The sequence below is a fragment of the Gallinula chloropus genome, assembly GCF_964237585.1.
Source record: "Gallinula chloropus genome assembly, chromosome: 9".
Taxonomy (NCBI): domain Eukaryota; kingdom Metazoa; phylum Chordata; class Aves; order Gruiformes; family Rallidae; genus Gallinula; species Gallinula chloropus.
In genome coordinates, this window is record NC_140094.1 from 386,005 (window position 1) to 409,624 (window position 23,620).

A 23,620-nucleotide genomic window follows, 5' to 3' on the forward strand; every position below is an offset into this window, starting at 1 on the left:
GGTGTTTCCACCTCTCCTGATGATACGGCCATGCCTAAGGACGTATTTTCTTCAGACTGACTGGAGGTGTGCACTTGACTTTGTTCACTATATTCCACCTCCATTTGCTCTTTGGTCCTTCAGATGCTTCTCAACTCTCTGGTTTATGCTTTGAGATTCACTGAGTTGGAAAACATCTCATCTTTCAGAAGTGCAATGAACTGATCTGTCAGAAGTTCAGTGTGTTGATAAGTGACCTTTCTGTGTGTCTGAATAAAACTGTTCTGGGAGAGAATCTCCTCTGGAAGCTGAGCCCCTTCACACGCTGCTTGGCCGTAGCAGGCAGCTGAGGAGAGAGATTTCATGGTTATTAAACTGGATTGTGTTTAACTGCTGTTTGTTGTCAGAGAAATCTGTCTGTGCCTGTGAGCACAGATGATGCCAGGAAAAGTGTTGGGAATCCCAGGAGGCCAGTGAGGGAACTGCTGGTCTTGGGGAACAGGAAGATTCTCCATAGAAGGTTGGATGTCAAGAGGCTGCTCTCCCATCCTGTCCAGAACTCTTTAGGAGACCTCTGTACAAACATCCACTGTAGAATGATGCTAAAACATCTTCCATGGACTGAAAAATGACAGAAACATTTTTTTTTTATGAAAAAATCCTCCATTGTGAAATTCCTTCAAAATATTCATCACCAAAACAAAACCTCTCCAATTACTTATAAAAGTGTTAATTTTGTAGAGAGAATTACCTGAGGAGATATGCTTGTAAGGGCTTTCTGGATGTTAATGAGCCTCATGGTGCCTCTGGTGAGTTCAGAGACTTCAGCTACAAAGAGGAGAGTGAAGAAACTTCTCAAGAAGTTCAAGTCAGGAGTAATGCCCAAAGTACCTTGATGCACTAACCTTTTGTCCTGGTTTCACCCCAGCTGAGAGCCGAGCACCACGCAGCCTCTCTCTCTCTAAGAGGGGGTGTGTGTAGGAGGGAGAATTGGGGGTGAGGGGAAGGGAGGGAAAAGAAAACCAAAAGCCCTAAACATCACAGGATGGGATAAGGACAGTTTACTGGGACAGCAGAGAGAAAAACAACAACAACAGGACTTTGTAGCAAAATACACACAACTGGTGATGCACAATGCAGTTTCTCTCTGAACCCCACAGCTCTGGCCGCACAGCTCACAGCCATCCAAAAAAAAAGTGCGTCCTGGAGCTGAGTTCTCTTGCCCCCACCAGATTCCCTTTATGCTGATCATGGTGTAATTTGAATGGAATATGCTTTTTTGGGCAGTTTGGGTCACCTGTCCTGGCTGTGTCCCCTCCCAGCTCCCTGGGTCCCCCCCCACCTTCTCATCAGGGCCAATGGTATCCTGGGCTCCATCAGGAGAGGGGTGGCCAGCAGGGACAGGGAGGTGATTGTTCCTCTCTACTCTGCCCTCGTGAGGCCCCATCTGGAGTCCTGTGTCCAGATCTGGGGCCCCCAATACAAGAAGGATGTGGAACTGTTGGAGAGGGTTCAGAGGAGGGCCACAAGACTACAGGGACTTTCAGTCAGAGAACATAAAATGAAGCCAGCTAGCAAATAGAACACGTTACGAGGTGATGCATTTGAGGATGTACAGGTGGCAGTTCAGGCAGGAATGATCAGTGCATCTGCATGGATTCCCACCTTCAAAAGCGAGTCAGCAGGGTGCTGCTTTTGGTTGCAGTGATTTCAAAAACACCAGCTTCAGGGTGATGACATGACCTATTTCCCAGTGAATGACATGTGCCATTCATCCTTTCGTATAGCTGGCCTACAGCTGTATCTGCCTGGGGTGTGACAAACGGAAATAGATTCCTTTTCTGAAAACTATTTCACGGTCAGTCCAGTACCTGGGTTAAGAAATAGTTTCTTGCAAGAGTTTCTTTGCAGAGGATGGTTCTTCTGGTAGTAATGGTCAGTATACTGGAGACAAGTCTTGTATGAGAACAGAAAGAGATGGGATGAAGGAAAATGAGAAAGACTCTAAGGAACAGGAAGAGATAAAAGGAGAGGTGTAGGGAGAGGTAATGTTTAAAGCACGTGAAAGAGTGAAAGAGGTCTCTGAAACTCTTAACAGAAAAAAAAAAACCCAAGTATCATAAAAAAGAAAAATCAGATTTTGAACAGATGATTAGTGAGGTAAACAAGGACTTCACAGGTAAGTCATAAGAAAACAAAGCAATATTCTTCCGGATATCTTGCTTTAGGAGTTGGGATTTTATTTTTGTTGTTGATTCTTTTGTTCTTATTTGTTAAATTAAATATAACACAAGCCAAAGCAAACTATGCTGCTTATCAACATTTCTCACTTGAACAAAGGAAATTTGAAAGCAAAAACTTTCTGCTGCCTTTAGCCTGTAAGAACAAGTTCCTTTGCCCACAGAATATGAAATCTGTGACACATTTTGTCTGGGCAATACTCTTTCTAGATCTATGTGCTTTCTCTGTGTTGAATGTAACTTGCTGTACTGCATGCTGTATCAGAAATGATGAAAAAGTAATAAATGGCATGCATATAAATAAAGTCAATGTTCCTTAATGTAGTGAAGATGACCTTACCTTCTGTGTGTTTCACTTCGTTGATGGCTTAATGTGGCCTGCAGCTTGAGAAACAAAGGCTCAAGCACTGCCAGGTGAACAGATAACGGGATGGAGCCTTTAGGCCATGAACCTCGGGGAAACTAAACAAGGTGGCAGCATCGTTGCCGGCCCCCTGCTGGGACAGGCTCCAGGAAAAAGTGTCCTCTGTTGTTAAGGTGTATCTGCTGTCCCACGAGGTTTTAGAAGTTCTATTAGCGTGATAAGACAGAGATGCTGCTGTGACAGCAAAACGTTGACCAATCAGATGTAGCCCAGGAACAGGGTATGTTTGACAGAAAGCAGCCGTCTGCAGAGCATATAAACAGGAATGGTTCTTTGCAATAAATCGACTCTTGCTGGCATCCAGCTGTGTCCCGTCTCTCTCCGTCGCAGCATTGCTTTAGATAACTGCAGTGATTCCTTGGGCATGATTTAACCCTCAGGAAGCTGAGGAATAAAAACTTAACATCCAAGCAGCCAAAGGGCTTGTCCAGATTTCTGAAAGGTTCAATTTCTGCGTAGCTGTGACATGACAGCAGGATGCTGGCCAAGTTCCTCCACCTCTTGTGGAAATTGGGAGGTTGAAGAAAGGATGCTGCTGTTCCAGGCTTGTTGTGAGTAGCTATGCACACCAGCTTAACCTAGCAGAGATCTTTAGAAAAAGTTGTGGCTTAGATGCTAACCTTTGGGTATCAAAAATAAAAGCAATTGCTTTATGTGCTTTGTGAATGAGATTAGGGATCCTACATCAGCAGAGTCACCTTAGAGTTCAGATTGGCTTTCAGGTAACTACAATACTTCCAGAAGGTAGAACCACAGAATTTCTCAGCTTCTCTTTAAGACATGCTTTGGTTGCATTGTCCCTTACTTGAATTTCTTCCTTTCAGGTGTACATTATTCAGGTCAGTGTTGGCAATCATCAGTGGACAGTCAAGCATCGTTACAGTGATTTCCATGACCTGCATGAGAAGGTAAGGTGGTTAAAGCTCTGGCCTCAGTCTCTTCCAAAATATTGTACAGTTTTTCTGTGGTTATATGGGACAAACATATTTTCCTCAAAGAGCAAGAATATCTGCCAGATGCCATCTGAAGTGCAGACTGAATCCTTTGTATGAGCAGTGCTACTTGCCCCTCTTACACTCCCCTCTTGAACTAGGGGAAGTTGGCCTGAACAACTTTAGCCTTGGGCAGAAGCTTCCATCAGGGAGAGTGGAGTTTTACCTAGAGTTATTAAACTTTTTGCCAAGAGATGTTTAGGTGTTTATGATGAGCTGATCTGGTAATCTGAAGCTGGATTCACGCAAAGACTCTCTCTTAGGAAGGGTGGCTGATAAAACTGACCTTAGGCAGTAGCATGGGTTAGTTACCAACCAGTGCTGAATAAACTGGGCAGCTTTTTCAGAAATGCACTAGTAATTCTGTTGCTTTATCAACTTCATTACATTCTGCCCTGTGGTAACTGTGAGCAATTATCTCAGAAAACACTATTATTCAGCTTCTCACAATTTTATAAAACGGTCTTTCTGAAAAATACCGAAGTCAGTAGGTAAAGTTACCAAAGTAACTGTATTGGTTTTGTTCTACCAGGATTGAGCAACATGCTCTTAATGTGTTCTGTCGCATCTTATGTGTGAGTTCAGGTTGTGAGTTGGGTCGTAACTCTGGTCTTTGTCTTTCAGCTTGTTTCAGAAAAGAAAATAGATAAAAATCTCCTACCTCCCAAGAAGATTATTGGGAAAAATTCCAAAAGCCTGGTGGAGAAAAGACAAAAGGAGTTGGAGGTCTACCTGCAAACTCTGCTAGTCAAGTTCCCTGTCACTGCTCCGAAAGTTTTGTCACACTTCCTACACTTTCATTGATATGTAAGTTGTGTTTTTAGCATATAAAAACGGAGGCCTGAGGGTCTTGCTTGGAGAGACCTGTGTGGAATCTTCACAAAGTAGCTGGAGCTGCTCTTTTTCTGCCTTTTGCACGATGCAACAAAGCATATTTTTAAGATTTTTGACAGCACTTTTTGTTGCAGTAGGTGCTGTGCTGACAAGTAGTGTGGGTAGGGACTCAAAGAGGAGGAAATAAATGCTGGCAGGGTAGCTGGAAGCTGTGAATAAATCTGCAGCTGAATTGGTTGTTAGGCTGAAGTCAGTAGTGCTGGCTCTCTGAAGGAGCATTGCAGAAGCGATCCACATGCACCCCTACTTAGTGGTTACTGCTTAGATCTGTGGTTCATTCTTGGAACAGTTTCCAGTAGCCTGAATGAAGAAAAATGGTGCTTCTCCATGAGAAGCTCACTGATGGAGTGGCCTCTAGAGAAACAGCTCCAGCCAGCAGACAGAATGTTAGGGTAAAGGAAAATAAGCAGTGGCTTGCTTTTGTGTTCAGATTGTGATTTGTTCATTCATCTCTTGTGGATAATTGGGCTTTTTTACAGTATGGCATCGTGTTGTAAGGGGGAGATTGAACTTCATGAAGAGGAAAATGCACGGGAGAACTCTGTGGAAAGGAGGACCAGTAATTGCTTCAGGGTGGGATGTGCTGAGATGGCTCTTCATGGTTTCATATAAAGGCTTCAGAAGTAGTGGGTCATTAGATGCGTTGATACAGCTTTAGCAACAAAGAAGAACCTGCTTTTGTTGTATTCCATGAATGTAATTCCCCTGCTGAGGCCTGAGTTTGACTTGCATAAACTGTTCATGGTGTTGCTATTGCCCTGCAGATGTGAGCAAGGAGGACTAGTTTGTCATGAGGGAGCTTTTGTAAGTTGATTGGTGGGTTTAAATCTATTAAATGTGTGTGATAACATAGGGAGAATTCTGTTCAGATGGAGCAAACTTCCGGATCACCAGGAAGTTTCTCTCTTGAATGGTGTCTGTTTCATTAATGTTTTGGTCCAGTAACTTCAACAAAGATTTTTATGCAGGCAGAAATTCTTCCAGTCATTCTCACTTTTCAGTTAGATGATTTCTTTCTTGCTGTAATGTTCATCCCTTTTCACTTTTTCAAAGCACTGCTGTTACTTGCATATGAATGCTTCCATGCTTGTGTATTGTGTTTGTGTATTATCATAGAATGACAGAATCCAAGACTGGTCTGGGTTGGAAGGGACCCCAAGGATCACAGAGCTCCAACCCCCCTGCCACAGGCAGGGATACCAACCTCCAGGCCTGGAGCTACACAAGGTTGCCCAGGGCCCCATCCAACCTGGCCTTGAACACCCCCAGGGATGGGGCACCCACGCCCTCTCTGGGCAGCCTGTTCCAGCCCCTCACCACTCTCTCCGTAAAAAGCTTCCCTCTAATATCTAATCTAAACCTTCCTTCCTTTAGTTTTAATCCATAAATGAGTGAAGCTGTTGTTTAATCTGCATTTCTTTGTTTAGGGGAGTCTGGCTTGAGGTAGAAATGCAATTGTTTGGGACTTGAGAGTACTTTTTAAATATTTACCAAAAGTAGTTAGCTATTCAGCAGAAAAGCTAAATATTTGCCACAGGAATTGCACTGGGGAACAATCTTCCTGCAGAACTTTGGTCTTCTAAAATATCTTTACAATATTAGACAGCCCATGTGCATGCTTGAGGCTTTATAATGCCTGATACTGCCTCATTAGTATATATAGGAAGGCTGGTGATGGCACCAAGCTGTGTGACACGCTGGAGGGAAGGGATGCTGTCCAGAGGGACCTTGACAGGCTTGAGAGTTGGGCCTGTCCTGAAGGTCAACAAGGCCAAGTGCAAGGTCCTACCCGTGGGTCATGGCAATGCCGAGCACAGCTCCAGGCTGGGTGGAGAACAGATGGAGAGCAGTCCTCAGGAGGAGGACTTGGGGATGTTGGGGGATGAGGAGCTCATAGTGAGCTGGCAGTGTGCACTTAGAGGCCAGAAAGCCAACTGTGTCCTGGGCTGCTTCACAAGAAGTGTGACCAGCAGGTCAAGGGAGGGGATTCTGCCCCTCTGATCTGGAGCGACGCCCCCTGCAATGCTGCATCCAGCTCAGTGGTCCCCAGCACAAGACAGGCGTGGAGCCCTTGGAGCAAGGCCAGAGAAGGCTGGAGCACCTCTGCTATGGAGGCAGGCTGAGAGAGTTGGGCTGGTTCAGCCTGCAGAAGAGAAGGCTCTGGGGAGACCTTATAGCGGCCTTCCAGGCCCTGAAGGGGCTACAGGGAAGCTGGAGAGGGACTGGTGACAAGGGCGGGGAGGGACAGGACAAGGGAGAATGTTCTTAAGCTGGAGGAGGGGAGAGTTAAATTGGGTATTAGGGAAAAAAAATCATCTTCCCAGGGACAGTGATGAGGCCCTGGCACAGGGTGCCCAGAGAAGCTGGGGCTGCCCCTGGATCCCTGGCAGGGTTCAAGGCCGGGTTGGATGGGGTTTTGGGCACCCTGGGCTGGTGGGGGGTGTCCCTGCCCACGGCAAGGGGTTAGAACCAGATGGGCTTTAAGGTCCTTTCCAGCCCAAAGCTGCCTGGGATTCTGTGATTATTTTTTTCCTTGTCTATTCTTATTTGTAGCATTTCCAGTAGGGATTATTTAATCTTATTCCCTAGGTTAATGGAACTAAACTGGTGTAGAAATAACCACAGTAAATACACTACAAGTGCTTTGCAGCCTTTGTGTTCCAGGGGAAAGCTGTGTCTGGCTTGGCAAAGAGCAGCAGTTGGATGTGACAGCAGTGTGCAACCTTATTGTTGCCTTGGTGTTGAACAGGGGTATGCAGTGATATGGGGGTGCTTACTTCCTTGCAGTGTCTTATACTTTGTCATCTTAGATTTGGTTTCTTAACTTCCAGATAGAAGCTTTTAAAAGAAAATAATTGAGTACCCAGAAGCTGCTGTTCAGAGACACCTGCAAACAATGGATTTCTGTGGGATTGGTGCATATAAGAGAGCGAAGACAGAGGCCTCTTGTAGGTCTGACAGAGGACTAGAGCTCCTTTTCTGTCGGCTACAATACTCCACGTCATGACCTTGTTTCGATTATAAATGTAGGAAAATTCTGCTGTGTCCCCCAGATGATGAAGGGAACACAGAGCCTGGGTTTCAGTCAGATCTCTGCATGCCAGGTGAGTGTAACTGGCTTTATCCAATAACAGAACTGTTGGATTTTGTTCGGAATGCAGCTTCAAGCTGCTTCTCCAAACTGTTCATCCTCAGTGAGTGGGGTTTCAGTTATACTAAGAATGTGCTTGTCTGAAATGTTCACCTCATCAGATGAGCTGAACTGTGCTGCAGATGGCCCATGGATTTATTTCCTTGTCATGAATCATGAGGGGTTTGTCAGTGAAGTAAACTCATCAAATACTCATTTCATGGTGATCAGTAATGCCTGTTTGTCCTTTGCAGCTACCTTAAAATGAGATGTGTGTGCCTAAACTATCACAGATAGTTTTTTGTTTTTCTTGTGAGCCTTAGAGAGAGCTCTTGGAAGAGCTCAGAACTATTTCTGGACTTCTACAGAGCATTTGCTTTTTGTGAAGTATGGGAAATACCTGTACTGACCTTTGTGCTCCTTTAGATTTAAAAAGAACAAATTCCCACAGGGAGAATTTTCCAGGCTTTTTCTTTTCCTCCTGGAGCTGTCAGTGTGTAGAAAGGGGGTTGAGCACTGTGTAGGTCCAGAAGGGCAGAGAAGATAGAGGATGGTGAACAGGGACTTTGAATTATTCTTCAGCAAGGAGGTTAAGTCCAGAAGACTAATTTTTACAGATCCCTTCTTCCCCGTAGACTTGTTAATCTAAAGTTATCAGTGTATTAGTGATGCTCTAAGGAAATGTTGAGTGCTTAATTGTCCTGGTTTTGGCCAGGGCATTAATGCATTAGGTTAGTCTAATGTTCAGATTTGAAGAAAACTGTACTGGTAATAGTTTCTTTAAAACCAGGCTTTGTTTGGCATTGGGCTGATGATGGTCAGTAAGAATTGCTCTAGTTGCTGTTGCCCTTTTTGAAAACATGCAGCATGTGATTATTTAAATGTAGTTCAGATTCTTCCATCTTGGAAACGAAAAACCTATGAAATTAAATCATTTGATGAAGTATTTTCAAGTTACAAAGAGAATCTATAAGATGAGATGACAGTTGATTTCTATTTTTAAAAGTCCTGTACCACAGCAAGAAGGGGAGACTTATTTTGGCCAAGGATGCACTTTGAACTGTAAGTGTGTAACACTTCATTGCAATGGTTTAATCTTTGCAGGAGATCAATGGGATCACTGCTGCACTGGCTGAAAAGCTCTTCCACAAAGGTAAAGAACCTGTAAGAGTTTAACTGGGGATGGTTCCCTCCATGTGCATGCGTGTGTATACCTGTGAGATTTAATCTCCAGACCATGAGATCTGAGTCTTTCACATCAGACCGAGACTTGTTCTTCCTCTTCACCTTTTTCTTGCTATTTGTGCTTTGATCCAAGCTGTATTTGAGGAGGAACTGTCACAGAAGCCCAGCTGCTTTTGGAAATAAATCAGAAATTGATGAATTCCTTGGTATGTTTTAGTGCAACCAGTCAGGAAGTTTGTGTCATTTCAGTGAGCCTTGATAGAGTGTGTTGAATGCATCACTTCACCTGTCTTAATGTTGTTCTTCCAGAATTCAGGAAACATGAGACCTTCTGGTCAGTTAATGAAAGGGTGTGCTTTTCTGAGGCTGACAGCTGACAATGAAATGCACTACTGCAACATCTCTAAGTGGCTCACCAGGAGCAGGAGGCGTGTGAAATGATTAACCCATGCTGGCTTTGTTTTGAGGGACAGGCTGAATGCTGTGCTGTGATTCTGGCTGGCTGAGGTGATAGGTGAAGCGTGGTTCAGATTGTTCTGGCACAAAATTAACTTTAGGTGAAGCCACTTCAGAGGGGGCACTCAGCAAATTGTGGAACACTTTAAGGAAGGTCGTGAAGAACTGTTCCCTGACTCTGTAGTGCCTGTAGCCTCACTGGTGCCAAAATCATTGATGTCTGACCGCTGTATGTGAGTGGAACCCTGTGGTGATGTGCAGCTGGACTCTGGGACTTGCTCCCACTGAAGCCAAAGGGAGTTTTACTCTTTGGAGAACTCTGCTTATCAGGAAAGCCGATGCTCTCCTGTCTGTCAGGTCAAACTGGTGTCCTCAAAAGGAAGAGGAGGAAGATGTTAATTCCATGTGTGCATGTATTCTGACTGCTGTAATCCACATTTGCTCTTGGGATGCTGTCAGAGGAGGCTTTTGGATGCTGTTTCCTAGTGTTCCTGGAAAGAAATGGGATTGTAAAAATATTGCCAGATAATGCATTTCCTGCCCTGGGAGCTTGCTCTGGTGGTAGTGTGGTGAAAGTCCTCAGACTGTCCAAGAAGATGCTGCAGCTTTGCACATCAGCAGCTTAGCAAAGGATGTCAGGTCTGTCTGTTAGATGGTAGGTGCTGCTTTTTCTGGTTAGAATAAGTCTGAGCTGCTATTGAACTTAGGGATATCTCAAAGTTTAGCAATTTCTATACATAAATGAACTTTGTCTGGTTCCAGCCCTGTTAAGAGGGAAATTTGCCATTAGTTGCGTTGGGAGCTTAAGGCTTGAATGCAGAGAGTGCCTGTTTGAACACTTGGATTATTCTGGTGTTAAAGAAAATTTATCTGAATTCAGTGCTTCTAGTTTAGAAGCAAAAAAGACATTGTTTTGGTGCCTTAATCATGAGCTTAGAATATAAATGATAGACATGAAATCCCTGACATTAGGTTTTGCAGGTACCATTTACTCTTTGGTAACTGGGGCAGCGTTGTGTTCGATACCATTATCCTGTGTTTTTCAGGAGAGCAGCTCTGAATGGCTGGAGAAGTCTTCAACATCAGACCCTTGCAGCTATATGCTGTCACTCAACAGTTGCTGCAGGGGAAGCCTACGTGTGCTAATGGAGATGCCAAAACTGATCTAGGTCATATTCTAGATTTCACTGGTTGACTCCAGTATTTCAAGGTGAGCCATGTTTGCACAAGTACTGTTGGTGTTTCTGCCAGAGTGATGGGATTCTTGGCATGCTTCTGGAGCCTAGTTAGAATGCACAAGATCTTTACTGGCAGTAAACACCTGTAAGCATTTAGAGCTGGGTGTTAAACAGGTGCTTATTCTACCAACCTTCAACATAGTTCTCTAAGAAAGATGTTGATTCTGCCATGTGATGTCATCTCTTCAGCGGTGCCCTCTAGGGTTTCTGTGCCAGAGCCTTACTGGGTTCTGATAGGCATGGGGAGGCAGGAAATATTCATTTCAACCTTGCATTCTTTGACAACACTATGGCTAGGCCAGTGTATAGAGATGCATACATGCATGTGTGTGTAAGTCCTGTCCCCTTTCTCACCTTTAACTGTATTGGAAAGTTTAAAAACCCCCAAACCAAACTAACAAAACCATCAGTTTTATAGATGAGTGGCCCAGAATTTCTAGGAAAAATGCCATTACAGAACAAATGTAAAATGGCCTCAGATAATTTTTGTCTGGAACCAGTTTGATATTTTGTTCTTCTACCAAATCAGTGAATTACAAAGACTTGTGCTGAGTAACTTTTTTAACACTGCTTGCTACAGGTCAGTGTCTTTTCAGCCCTTTTATTACATGAAGAATTTCCTTGTACCTGTGTGGTATGTTCAAAGATGAAACGAAGCAGTGGTTTGGGGAAGGTGCACTGGAGGGCTTGGAAAGTTTAGAAAGCAAAACCACAGCTCTACTGTTATTCCTGTGGATCTTCAGTTGCCTTTGCCATCCTCTGTGTGTAGAACCTGTTGTTCAGAGGATTCTCTGGCTGGAGAAGAACATATGATTTAGAAAAATATTATATACAGCATATTATTTAGAAAAATACTTGAGAATTTCTGGCCCTTCTGAAACCTTGTGAGTGGGAGCCTTCAGAGTTTATAAGATATATGTAAGACAAAAAAAAAAACCTTAAGAGATTTCTCCCAAAATTTTATTCACAGCAACCAGAACTGCAACCACCTGCCTTTTGCACTGGTGCCATGTGCTCTGGCCAGAATGCTATGGGCACATGGGAAAACTAGATGCCTTTTTATGAGATGGTCTAATGCTTTCTTCAAACCCATCTTGTCAGTGCCTTGGACTTCATCCCCTGGGCTGGAATTGAAGACAGTTCTGTCCTGGAGGATCCAGGTGTTTCAGGGAAGCTGGTTTAGTGAGTGCCACTCTGGCTTGATCAGCTGTGGATGAAGCCTTGCTCAGTCTTGTCTGTGGGATTTGAGTGCCCCATGTGCTACAAAATACAAGCACCAGGTGGCAGCTTAAGTTCAGTGCCTCAAGTTCAGAGCACTTAGCTGGAGTAACTGATGGTTTGGGTTTTTTCTGCTGAAGAGTTAATCTGCGAGTTTCCTGTATCATCCCGTGTTTGACAAAGGGGTTGGAGCTGTGGCTGTCCCAGCTGCTGTACTTGTGCTCTTGCCCGTGCACAGCTGTCTGAAGTGAGCACAGGTTGGGTTGTGTACACTGACTGTTCTTCCTTGTTGATGACCAGGTCACTGGAACAGGGGGACCTTTTGGAACCAGTAAGATTCAGGAGCATCTGTTGCCGTTTGACCTGTCAATTTTCAAATCTCTTCATCAAACAGAGGTACAACTGAGCTACTGCCTGTAATTTGAGGGGCTCTGTAAATGCCAGGTCTGGTGCATGTCTCTCAGGCTTGGCAATTGCTTTGCTTTGGTGCTGGGGTTGGGGCATGCAGTGTTCAGGAGGAGTGTTTTATTTGGGAAACAGTGTGGGGTTTTTCTCAGGACTTGGCAATACGGATGCCAGATGTAAATATTCAGAAGAGCTTGTGCATGTCTTCCCAAAGGATGTGTGTCATTTCCAGTGTATGCAGAAGCTACCCCAGGGTGGCTTTCTGTCCCTGTGAAGCTCCAACAGATGGGTGCTAATGGGAGCTCTTATTACAAAGTACTTCTTGTTTGGGAAGCAGCAGGGATTTCTGAATTGATGTGAATTTGCTTGAGAAGATTCACTTGAGTGCAGCGCTTCTGGCTTGAGAATTTGTGGCATTTTTTCGTTGCTCTGCTCTCAGTGTGGATCACAGGGCTTCCACTGGGAGTGTTCAAAACCTCTTTCATCCCTTTCAGATCTTTCCAGAGTGGGAATGCCTGGTTGTGTCACACAGCCCTTACCCTGTGCTCCCTTCTGTTGGGTTCAGGACCTTTTGTTGGACATGCCTGCTGTCTCACTGATAGGAGAGGCTGTGCTGGTTCAGAGCTGCAGTGCAGTCCCCAAGTCAGGGACTTCCTGACATCTTAGCGTGGGAAGGAAACTTCAGTGGGCTGGTGCTGGGAGTGTGTCTAGCATGGATAATTTCAGGAGTAGCTTTGCTTAGTGTGGGGAGAATAAAAAAGGGTTTTGTTTTGAAGACTTTTGTGCCTGTGGGTTCCTGAAAAGGTCTGGATGGACTGGCAGCAGACCTGCATTTTCATCTCATCGTAACTGCTGCCCAAAACCAAACAGTGGTGATCTGGAGAGATGCTTCCAGGGGCAGCAGGAGTTCTCTGGGAACTGGTTGTTGTTGCACAGTGTGCCCAGAGAAGGACCCATTTGCTAGACAGAGCTTGAGTCACATTGAACTGCAGAAAAGACTTTTATAATGTCAAACTTAGTCAAACTTTTATAATGTCAGACTTAGTGAAATACCAGGTTCTCCCAAATTAAGCCAACAGTTGCTTTAAAGCATCAAGCATTGAAGTTGCAGGAGTGAGACAGCTTGGCTATAGGGCAGCCTGTGGTTTTATGCAGGGCTAGCTGTAAAGATGCATGCTAGCAGTGGCTGTGACTGTTTAGGTGTTACTTATTGGTCAATCATCTTTTTCCATTATTGCAAATGTTTAAGGAGCACATGAGTCTTGGAAAAAATACCAAGATCTTTCTGAACTACTTGGGAATTTTATAGGAAAACTGGTGTAAGACTGGGGTTACTGACTGTGGTCCTTTTCCATAAGATTCCTGTAGTAGAGTCTTGAGGAAGGGCTTTTATATTTATAAAAATAAATATAAAAGTGGGATATAAATATATAGTGGGATATTTATAAATATATTAATATCTAGTGGGATAGCAAGGAGTAGGACAGGATTAAGACATTCCTCAGCTTTAACAACAGAAATGAATTCTTTGCTACATACCTAGCTATCAAGGGTTGTTTTCAAAATACTGATTTTGAGAAGTCTATTTTTTAAAAAATGGAGCTATGCTGGGCAATTTATTTCATTGTTAGACCTGAAATCAGGAATAATGGAATTCATTTTCTGATGCACTATTTCTGTGAATTGTTTTCTCTGCACTTTCTCTAGACACCATCTGTTTCACTAGCATTTTATTCAACTTAAACATGGCTTCCAAATGGCTTATGGCAAAGATTAAACATATATAGAGAAGAGAAATCCAGAAATAATGCTGCCCTGTTCTGGTTTTCTTGTCAATTTGAGTTTCCTTCTGGCTAACACAGTTGCTTTGTTCAAGCAGTAAATATCTCTTGTGCTTCCTCTGCCTGAGAGATGGTTTGGTGTCATCTACTAAACTTTGCCATCAATCCAGAAAGATACAGGCAAGAGTTCTTATGCCTGAGGAAGCAGCTCACATGCATTGTCAGCATGAGCCAGCAGTGGCTCCTGCAGCTTGGAAGGGCAATGGTATCCTGGTCTCCCATCAGAAAAGGGTTGGCAGCAGGGACAGGGAGGGGATTGTCCCTCTCTGCTCTACCCTGGGGAGGCCCCAGCTGGAGTCCTGTGTCCAGAGCTGGGGCCCCAGGACAAGAAAGATGTGGGACTGTTGGAGAGGGGTCAGAGGAGCCACGGAGATGATCAGAGGGCTGGAGCAGCTCCCCTACGGAGAGAGGCTGAGGGAGCTGGGCTGGTTCAGCCTGGAGAAGAGAAGGCTGTGGGGGGACCTCATTGCAGCCTTCCAGTCCCTGAAGGGAGCAGAGAAACAGGAGGGAATCAGCTTTTTGAAAGGGCAGACAATGGCAGGACAAGGGGGGGTGGATTGAAGCTAAAGGAAGGAAGATTTAGGACAGATATTGGGGGGAAGTTCTTTCCAGAGAGAGTGGTGAGGGGCTGGCAGGGGCTGCCCAGAGAGGGGGTGAGTGCCCCATCCCTGGGGGTGTTCAAGGCCAGGTTGGCTGGGGCCCTGGGCAACCTTGTGTAGCTCCAGGCCTGGAGGTTGGTGTCCCTGCCTGTGGCAGGGGGGTTGGAGCTCTGTGATCCTTGGGGTCCCTTCCAGCCCAGCCCAGGCTGGGATTCTGTGATTGGGATTCTGTTGTTTATTTGCACGTACATTGTACACGCGTGAGCGGGCCGGCTCTGTGCTGATGCTGAGAACTGGAGTGCTGGGTTGCATTCCTGCCAGGCTGTGAATATCAAACAGGCATAAAGTCCAATGTCCCTGAGAATATTTCAGTATACTGCATTCCTGATCAGTTTGTAATGACGAGTCAGGCTGGGATCCTTCAGAAAGGTTCTGATCGAGGGAAGATCATTTCCTTGAGTGGCATTTGAGGGACAGGACCTCCTGAGCCAGGTTAAAGGTTTTACAGATCTTCTACTTGTTTGCTTGACGCCTGGAAAAATGGCAGTGAATGCTGTGAAGCTCACAAACTGCTCTGCTGTGGCTTTGCCAGCCTGGCAATGCTTTGGTAACACTCAGGGCAAGTTTCAAGGAAATGGACCAGTTTTAGTAAAACTAAATTACATGGAGAATTCTCACACAAGATGTTGAGATTTAAATTGGTGGTTAGCTTAAAAAATGAGCGTTAGCAGTCTTCAGTGCACCTTTCAGTGCACTTACGGATACTAAAATTGTGCCTGGTTTTGTTCTGTCCTGACTGTTCTGTGAAGAGACCCTGCAGCTTTAATGACTGATGGTCACATTTTGATGATACAATCTTAATTCTAGTTGTTTGACAGACACTATTAGACATTCATTTTTGTTTTACTTCAGCAATTTTAAAAGGTCTTTGTATTTCTTCTAGAAATAATTTGTGAAGAAACCGTCCTAGCCCAGCAGTCTTTTGCAATCCGGTAGTTTGACTCCTACAGACTATACAGTTCCCCAGAGATGTTTTGAAATACCAGACTGTGGATGTAAAAACCAGGTAATTGCTACACTTGTGTTTATTTTATGGCATTTTTTATGTGGTAGGGTTTTGGGTTTTTTGCAAGCTAATTTCTGATATTAAACTTATGTTGTTATAGTAATCCACAGCAAAGGTATTTTCATTCTCTGAGCTGTTATAATTGAGAAAGGAGGTAGCCCCAAATTTGAGTGGTGGGTTTGGTCCACCTTGTACAGTGAGTGCATGATCTGAATTCACCAGAGTTGCAGAGAATTGTCGCTGTCAGGACTGAGATGTTTACCTGGCATTAGCGTCTCATTCAGTGTGCTCTGAGATGCTGAACTGCTCTCTGAACTGAGCAGTTCAGCACTTTTTGGAAGACAGGTCTCTTCCTCAGAGAGTGGAAGAACCTTCTCTCTGGCAATAGGTGTTGGCCTAATTGGTCTCCTTCAAACTCCAGCTGTTTAACTTCTGCGTTGTGATGTCATTTTTGATATAGGAAATGCCCTTCATATGCCTGGCTTCAGGGCATGAGACAGCCAGCCCTGAGGGACTCTGCCTCTGCTGCCAGCGTGGCTGGGCTTTCTCCAGGGCCTTTGCCTTTTCGCCTGGCTGTGCGCTGCTGCTGAAGTCTGTAGTGTGCTGAAAGGCCTACAGGCCACATCTGTTCTCACTGCGTTCCTGGCTGCCTCAGAGTGCCCAGCCTGAACTAAAAACCTGGTGTGTCAGCATCCTCACAGGTCAGCTGTTCAGCTGCCCACGGGTACAGCAGTCAGGACTCAGCAGGGAGCTGCTGGCCTTAAAAAGCAGGAGCCAACGTTAACTTTGCTTTTCACTTCTGCTGAAATCTGGCAGCAGCTGCCACTGCCTGATGGTTCTTTGTTCCGTAGGCACCTGCCTCTCTGTTGGATTCCTGTAAAGCACATGGAAGTGACCCCAGATGTGGTAAGTGAGACTCCTGAGCTCTGGCTTAAACCCCCATCAGCTTTTTGAGTCCCAGTAGTGGATGGTGCATTTCAAACCCGGCTTTAAGGCAAACCAGTGTGTCTGGTTGCACGCTGCCTCTAGTTGTTTTCAACCGAAATCAGTGGTAAGAGTATAAAGTCTTTGTAACCTTTGAACCCTGGAATAAAGTCAGTGGCTTCCAGCCAGTGATTTGCAAAGTGCCTGTTGGGTTTGGGAAATGGAAGATGAGCTGAACACTTTATTTTTACTTCTGATAAATTGCACACTCCCAGCCTCTCAACCAGTGGCTGTGCACAGTATGAAGGTCACAGAATCACAAGGTTGGAAAAGACCTTTAAGATCATTAAGTCCAGCTGTTCCTGTCCCAAGCTAAACCAGATCCCTGAGCACCTCATCTACCCTTTTTTTTAAACCCATCCAGGGAAGGTGACTCAGCCGCTCCCTGGACAGCCTGTGCCACAGCACCATAACTCTTTCAAGGAAGAACTTTTCCCTCCCATCTGCTCTGACCCTGCCCTGGGGCAGCTTGAGCCCATTGCCCCTTGTCCCATCTCCTGTCCCCTGGCTGAAGAGACCATCTCCCACCTCTCTGCACCCTCCTGGCTGGGCAGTGGAGGTGGGGAGAAGGTCTCCCCTCAGCCTCCTCTTCTCCAGGCTGAACACCCCCAGCTCCCTCAGCCGCTCCTCAGAGGATTTGCCCTCCAGCCCCTTCCCCAGCCTGGTTGCCCTTCTCTGGACTCGCTCCAGGACCTCCCCGTCCTTATGGTGAGGAGCCCAGAACTGGACCCAGCACTCGAGGTGCAGCCTCACCAGCGCCCAGTACAGGGGCACAATCACCTCCCCAGACCTACTGGCCACACTATTTTTTATTTAACAAATTAAATAGTTACTATGTACAGGCAAAACAATGTATAGACACAAGATGATCTGAAAGCATCTTGAAAAATCAGTGGCAGGACAAAGGAATAATTTGAATTAGGAATATTTCTATCAACTAAATGCTGTAAACATAGAAATACAGAAATGAATACAACTGCAACCTATGCATTCTTGACTGTTTAAGATGTTTTATGAAATTAGGCTGATGTAACTGCAGTAACAAGATTATACCTCGAAGTTCAGAGCAGCAGCAGCAGCACCATGAGCTGTAGGTAGCTGTGACTGTTTTGAAACTCGGGCTCGTACTTTGCCTTGTTATCTCTTTTGCAGTTTGGATCCTTCAGAGGAAGAACAGCGTGCAGTGCCTGACCCCTGTAACACTGTCATCTTGCCTTTTAATTGTATGTCATACACTGCCACAAACCAAGATTTTACCCAGCACCTTTCTGCCTTGATAGTGCAGACTGTGCAGAGATTCCCCCCCCTCCTGCTTTACAGAGGAGAAAGGGAGCCCTCTGGGTGACACCAAGACCACAGACAAAGAAGATGGCTCTTTTGAAATGGGGCTTCACAAAGGAGATGAGACTCCTGAGTTCAGCACTACTTCAGATCCTCGGCCCTCTGACCAGGGAGCAGTGGAGAGTGTTGCAATAGTCAAAATTCTCTGGAGTTTTTCTATTCACATTCATAAAGGCCTCAAGCAGTTTTCTTCCTGTTTGGTTTTGACTGAAGATCTGCTAGCTGTGTTTGAGATTCCTTGTCAGGAATGGAGAGGAAATTGCCAGCACATCCCTTCTGCCTTGAAGCTGGTGCTGTCTTTTCCATATACTGATCTTCTGGAACTTGGCTTTCTCCTGCCACAAATCTGTTTAACCCTGAAGCTGAAAAATGGTGACAACTGCTTGTTTGTTGTTTCAGACTCCCAGAACCTGCAAGACTTTTATTCCTGTTTACACATGCGTTGCTCTCAACACTACCCGTCAGTGTTAGCAAGCTCCCTGTTGTACTGTGGACCAGCAAACCTCCCAGAGTTTCTCTGCCAGCTTAGGGAATTGAATTGCATTTCAGCAGATGATGTGGAAATAAAAGGTTGTTTCCCAACATACCTTGTTTATGGAAAGAAAACCTGTGTCCAGGAACTCCTGCACCAAGCAGAGTCAGCTGGTAGTAACAAAGACTGGTCAAAACCCGTTTTGTGTCCTGCACTTTATTCTTCAGTGTCTAAGGCTTCTGCCCAGGGTCCCTGTGTGGTCCATCCCTGTTGGATATTTCTAACACTCCAGCATTTGTACCTAGTAAAGGTGGATTTCAGTTTGCTGCCAGGTAAATGGGGAGGCACAGAAGAGTGGAGAAGTGTATTTAAGCTGACTAGGATTCCGTTAGCATCACTGGTGCTGCATCCGACTCATGGCTGCATCCAGCAGAAGGGTTCCTTTCTGGATGGCCACGTGCTGGAGTTGCTTGTTGGATACAGATGTGTTAAAGCAGTGTTTGTTCTACCTCATGAGAAATTCCACTTCCTCAGAATCTACAGTCTTTTGTGGACGCTCCTGCAGGATGTTAAGACTATTATTGTTTTCAAAGCTTCAGGCAAAGCAGACGCTGTACGGAACCCCATGGTGGAGGCAGACAGGCATGGTCAGTCAGCAAGGGAACAGTTCCCACAGAAGCTCTGCTGAAGCCAGCGTGGCCTTGCTGGTGAGTTTGCAGCTGTCACTGGGAATGGGTTTGGGCCTGCAGTGTTGGCAACGTGCTTCATCATTCTGTTGGCCTGTGGTGTGTGTGGAGGGTTATCCTGGGCCGTAGCTGTCTACCTGTTTTGTTTCTGGTTTGTTTTATAGTTGCAACATGTCTTTTCTTATGGAAGGAGACCTGCCTTTCCCATGCTCCCAGGCTGAGGTCATGCCAGACTGATAGATATGCTCAAGAGAAACCATTTAGAGCAAACTATTCAGAGTAGAAGCTGCCCATTCCTGATTTCTGAATGAAAGGATTAATTTTTGTAGGGGAAGAGCTGTGTAGTTCCTTAAATTTTGTGTGTTTTCTGGATCTCTTCCAGCTTTTGCAAGCCTCATCTGATGCTGTCATCTTTATATCCATCTGAATTTCTCACGCAGAAGATGACAGAAGATAACCAGATTGCTGTTCACCTTCCTGTTTCTGTGTCTCTGCAGCACGTGGCTGGGCTGAAAGGAAATGCCCTGCTGGAGTTTTTCCATGGCAGCGCAGCAGAGGTACTACCCCCAGCCCAGGTGTATAAAAAGATGCCTTGTGGCCTCTCAGGGCTAGACAGTGTTTTTCAAAGGGCTGTCCCAAAGGGCTTAAACCCAAGGGTCAGGCTCTGCCAAACCTGGAAGGGTTTCTATCACAAACTGGTTTGTGTGACTGCGTGCTGGGTTCCTCGCTGCAGCGACGGGGATCCCGCCGGGCACCTCTCAGGATCCTCGAGGCAGAACAGGAAGGACATTAGTGTGTGTCTGGCAGGAATGATAACTCCACTTCCTTTTTTTTCCCCTTTCAAGGGTCAAAATGAAATAAAATTGTATCAGTACAGGCTGGGGGTGACCTGCTGGAGAGGAGCTCTATGGAGAAGGACCTGGGGCTCCTGGTGGGTGACAGGGTGGCCATGAGCCAGCAGTGTGCCCTGGGGGCTGAGAGAGCCAATGGGATCCTGGGGCGCATCAAGAGGAGTGTGGCCAGCAGGTCACAGGAGGGGATCCTCCACCTCTGCTCTGCCCTGGTCAGGCCCCATCTGGAGTGTTGTGTCCAGTTCTGGGCTCCCTGGGATAAAAAAGCCAGGGATCTCCTAGAGAGAGTCCAGAGGAGGCTACGAAGATGATGAAGGGCCTGGAGCATCTCCCCTGTGAGGAAAGGCTGAGTGAGCTGGGGCAGTTCAGCCTGGAGAAGAGAAGACTAAGGGGGGACCTTATGAATGTTTATCAATATCTGAAGGATGGGATGCAGGGGGAAATGGGCAGCCCCTTTTCAGTGTCTGTGGGGACAGGACAAGGGGCAATGGCTGCAAGTTGGAGCATAGGAAGTTCCGCAGCAACATGGGGAAGAACTTTTCCCCAGTGAGGGTGAGGGAGCCCTGGGACAGGCTGCCCAGGGTGTGTGGAGCTTCCATCTCTGGAGAGATTCCAGCCCTGTCTGGACACTGCCCTGTGCAATATGAGCTGGGCTGATGTAACTGAAAACCTAAAGGAAATAATGTGGGTCAAGCTCCTGCCTCAGTCCTGCAACATGTGAGCCGAATTTGGGAGCAAAGCCACAGGTGAGTGGTCTCTTCTGCATGTCATGATTTATTTAGATGGCTTGGCATGGTCTGAAGTGTCTCAGCTGAAAGGACTGCCCCTGTACTGGGCACTGGTGAGGCTGCACCTCGAGTGCTGGGTCCAGTTCTGGGCTCCTCACCATCAGAAGGACACTGAGGTCCTGGAGCGAGTGCAAAGAAGGGCAACCAGGCTGGGGAAGGGGCTGGAGGGCAAATCCTATGAGAAGCGGCTGAGGGAGATGGGGGTGTTCAGCCTGGAGAAGAGGAGGCTGAGGGGAGACCTTCTCCCCACCTCCACTGCCCTGCCACGAGGGTGCAGAGAGGTGGGAAATGGTCTCTTCAGCCAGGGGACAGGAGAGGGGACAAGAGGCAATGGGCTCAAGCTGTGCCAGGGCAGGGTCAGAGCAGATGGGAGGGAAAAGTTCTTCCCTGGCAGAGTTGTGGGGCTGTGGCACAGGCTGCCCAGGGAGGGGGCTGAGTCCCCACCCCTGGGTGTGTTTAACAGATGGGGAGATGAGGTGCTCAGGGATGTGGTTTAGCACAGGAGGGGAATGGTTGGACTCAATGGTCTTAAAGAGCTTTTCCAACCTGGTGATTTTGTGATTCTGTATGCATCAGTGGTTTCCTGTTGGATAATTTCACCAAACTCCCTGACTTTCTCTTACATGTGCCTTATCTGAACAGAAGAGTTAAATATAAATATATGTAAACATGCATTGCTCATGTGTTAGTGACAGCTTCCCGAGCCTGGCAGAAACAGCACTTCCCGCACAGGATTCTGGGGTGTGAGCCAGTGTAGCTCCCACTGCAAGTTTCAACCTACCCTATAAAGTTTTGTAAGTCACCAGAGAATAGTGAAGATAAAGCCTGAAGGTTACATTTTTCCTCCCTTGCTCCAATAGAAGAACCCTGTCACTTGGTGTGAATGAAGTGAGAATGAGACTTTTCTTCAAGCGTGTCAGGCTCAGTTCCAGCATCGGGTGAAATTCTTTTCCTCAGAATCCTGAAGCAGGAAACAAACCATCATTTTCCTGAAGAAGGATTGTGAGGAAAGGCTGGGAAGCACGAGGCTTGATAGGAAGTTCTTTTATTGGACCGGTGGATTTGTGTAGGAAAAAAAGTAGGCAGACTTCCTTTGAGCTTTGCTGCATCCTTCAGCATTTCCAGGGCATGAGGGAGTGGCTGTAGTGTCACTTCCTGCTGCTCCAGAACATTGCGTGGAGCAGAGGAATCTGCTCATCCAGTCGGGACAGAAAAACAGTTAAGGGTCTTTCCCTGCTTTTTTTCCTCTCTGCTTAAAAGCAGCAGGGGTTTGTGTTCAGTGATCAGGTGATGCTGTCAGCAAGCGCAGAGCTGGGCGTGGGAAGGAGGCAGAGGTCAGCTGGGAAGGAGGTGGGTACTCTGAGTTGGGAAGCCAGGTCTTTTGCCTTGACCCTCTTCTGCCATTGCCCTCAAGTAGTGATGTGCTTAGAAGCTTGCAGAGAAGTGTGCTGGTAATGCCAGAGAAACTCCTGTAGAGATCTGCAATCCAAATAACATGGTTCCAGTGTTGTTGATAAGTAAAGCCATATGTAAAGAGAGAAATCTGGAATTCTCCATCTGCAGCAAAGGTTGGTGCTTATCCCAGCACACTGGGTATTGTAGAAGCTGAGTGGAAGTACAATAACGTACATATGCTTCTTGCAGGGAAAATGGAGAATTATGAACTGATTCACTCTAGCAGAGTAAAATTTATTTATCCAAATGAAGAAGCAATTGGGGACCTTGCTTTCCTGGTGGCAGAGAAGATGGATGGCTTCACTAATCTTCAGTCCCTCGACATTCTTCTCTATGTGTTGGCATTTCAAGTGCATTGTGGCGAAGGATCTGCACAAAACGCTACTTTGCTTCAACCTAAAACGCTTCTGTTGACCAGCTCAGATCTGTTCCTCTTCGATGAGGATTGTATCAGCTACCCACTGCCTGAATTTGCTAAGGAACTACCCAAGAGAGAGAAGTACCAGCTCGCTGACGGAAGGCGAATCCGGGATTTAGACAGAGTACTTATGGGTTATCAGACGTATCCCCAGGCCCTGACCTTTGTGTTTGATGATGTTCAGAGTCAGGATCTGATGCAGAATTTAACACTCGATCACTTTGGAGAAACTGACAGTGCCCCAAAGGGCAGTGCTAAGCAAGAAGGCGGCAGGAGCAGCGAGATCCAGTGGTACATCTATATCCCGAGTGCAGAGAGCAGGGAGAAGTTAATTTCACTGCTCGCGAGGCAGTGGGAGATACTGTGGGGTAGGGAACTGCCTTTGGAACTCACTGGGTAATTACTGCCTGGCTACACGATTTTGGTGCCTGTTAGAAGGCAAAGCACGGGGTTTAAATCAATCACGCCTGTCCAGTTGGGGTTTTTAATCGGGAGCTGGTCTGGACTCCCTTGCTCCCTTGTGCAGGGAACATTTAACAGTACACAGGAACAGGCTGAAGTGGCAACTGGGGACTGAACGTCTTGGAAAGTCTGTTTTTTACACAATAGGATCTAGTTAAAAAAATCCTAAAACATCCTGGGAGACTGTATGGACAAAGAAGGAGTCAGCGCTAGGTGTGCTGTCTAGGGCTGTTCAGGTTTCTGCTGTGTTTCTGTATCTATCTTGGTGTTCTAGACAAACTCTGATGTGTAAATAAGGGCAAACGCTTGCCTATGTTCAAGTGCAATGTTCTTTGTACAAAACGTATGTTGGGTGTGCTGCTAATGCTCATTATTTAATGCTCTGAGTTTTCCCTATGGGTTTCTTTGAGGCCAAATGGAGTTATTTGCTGCCAATCGTTAACTTGGCAGTAAAATTGGAGCTGCAGGCAGGTGACAGATTTCCACCTGGAATCAG

The 23,620-nt window shown here is 46.0% G+C and overlaps 1 pseudogene across 1 annotated transcript; it reads left to right on the plus strand.

Annotated features, from left to right (window-relative positions):
* The first annotated feature begins 30 nt into the window (after positions 1–30).
* LOC311194694 (nischarin-like) lies at positions 31–23,062 on the plus strand (annotated as a pseudogene). Its single transcript has 12 exons — positions 31–42; positions 3,468–3,551; positions 4,260–4,442; positions 8,764–8,812; positions 10,347–10,510; positions 12,057–12,172; positions 12,656–12,666; positions 15,545–15,667; positions 16,519–16,577; positions 17,804–19,130; positions 19,533–19,942; positions 22,434–23,062. The product of its transcript is annotated as a nischarin-like (transcript).
* The last annotated feature ends 558 nt before the right edge of the window (positions 23,063–23,620 follow it).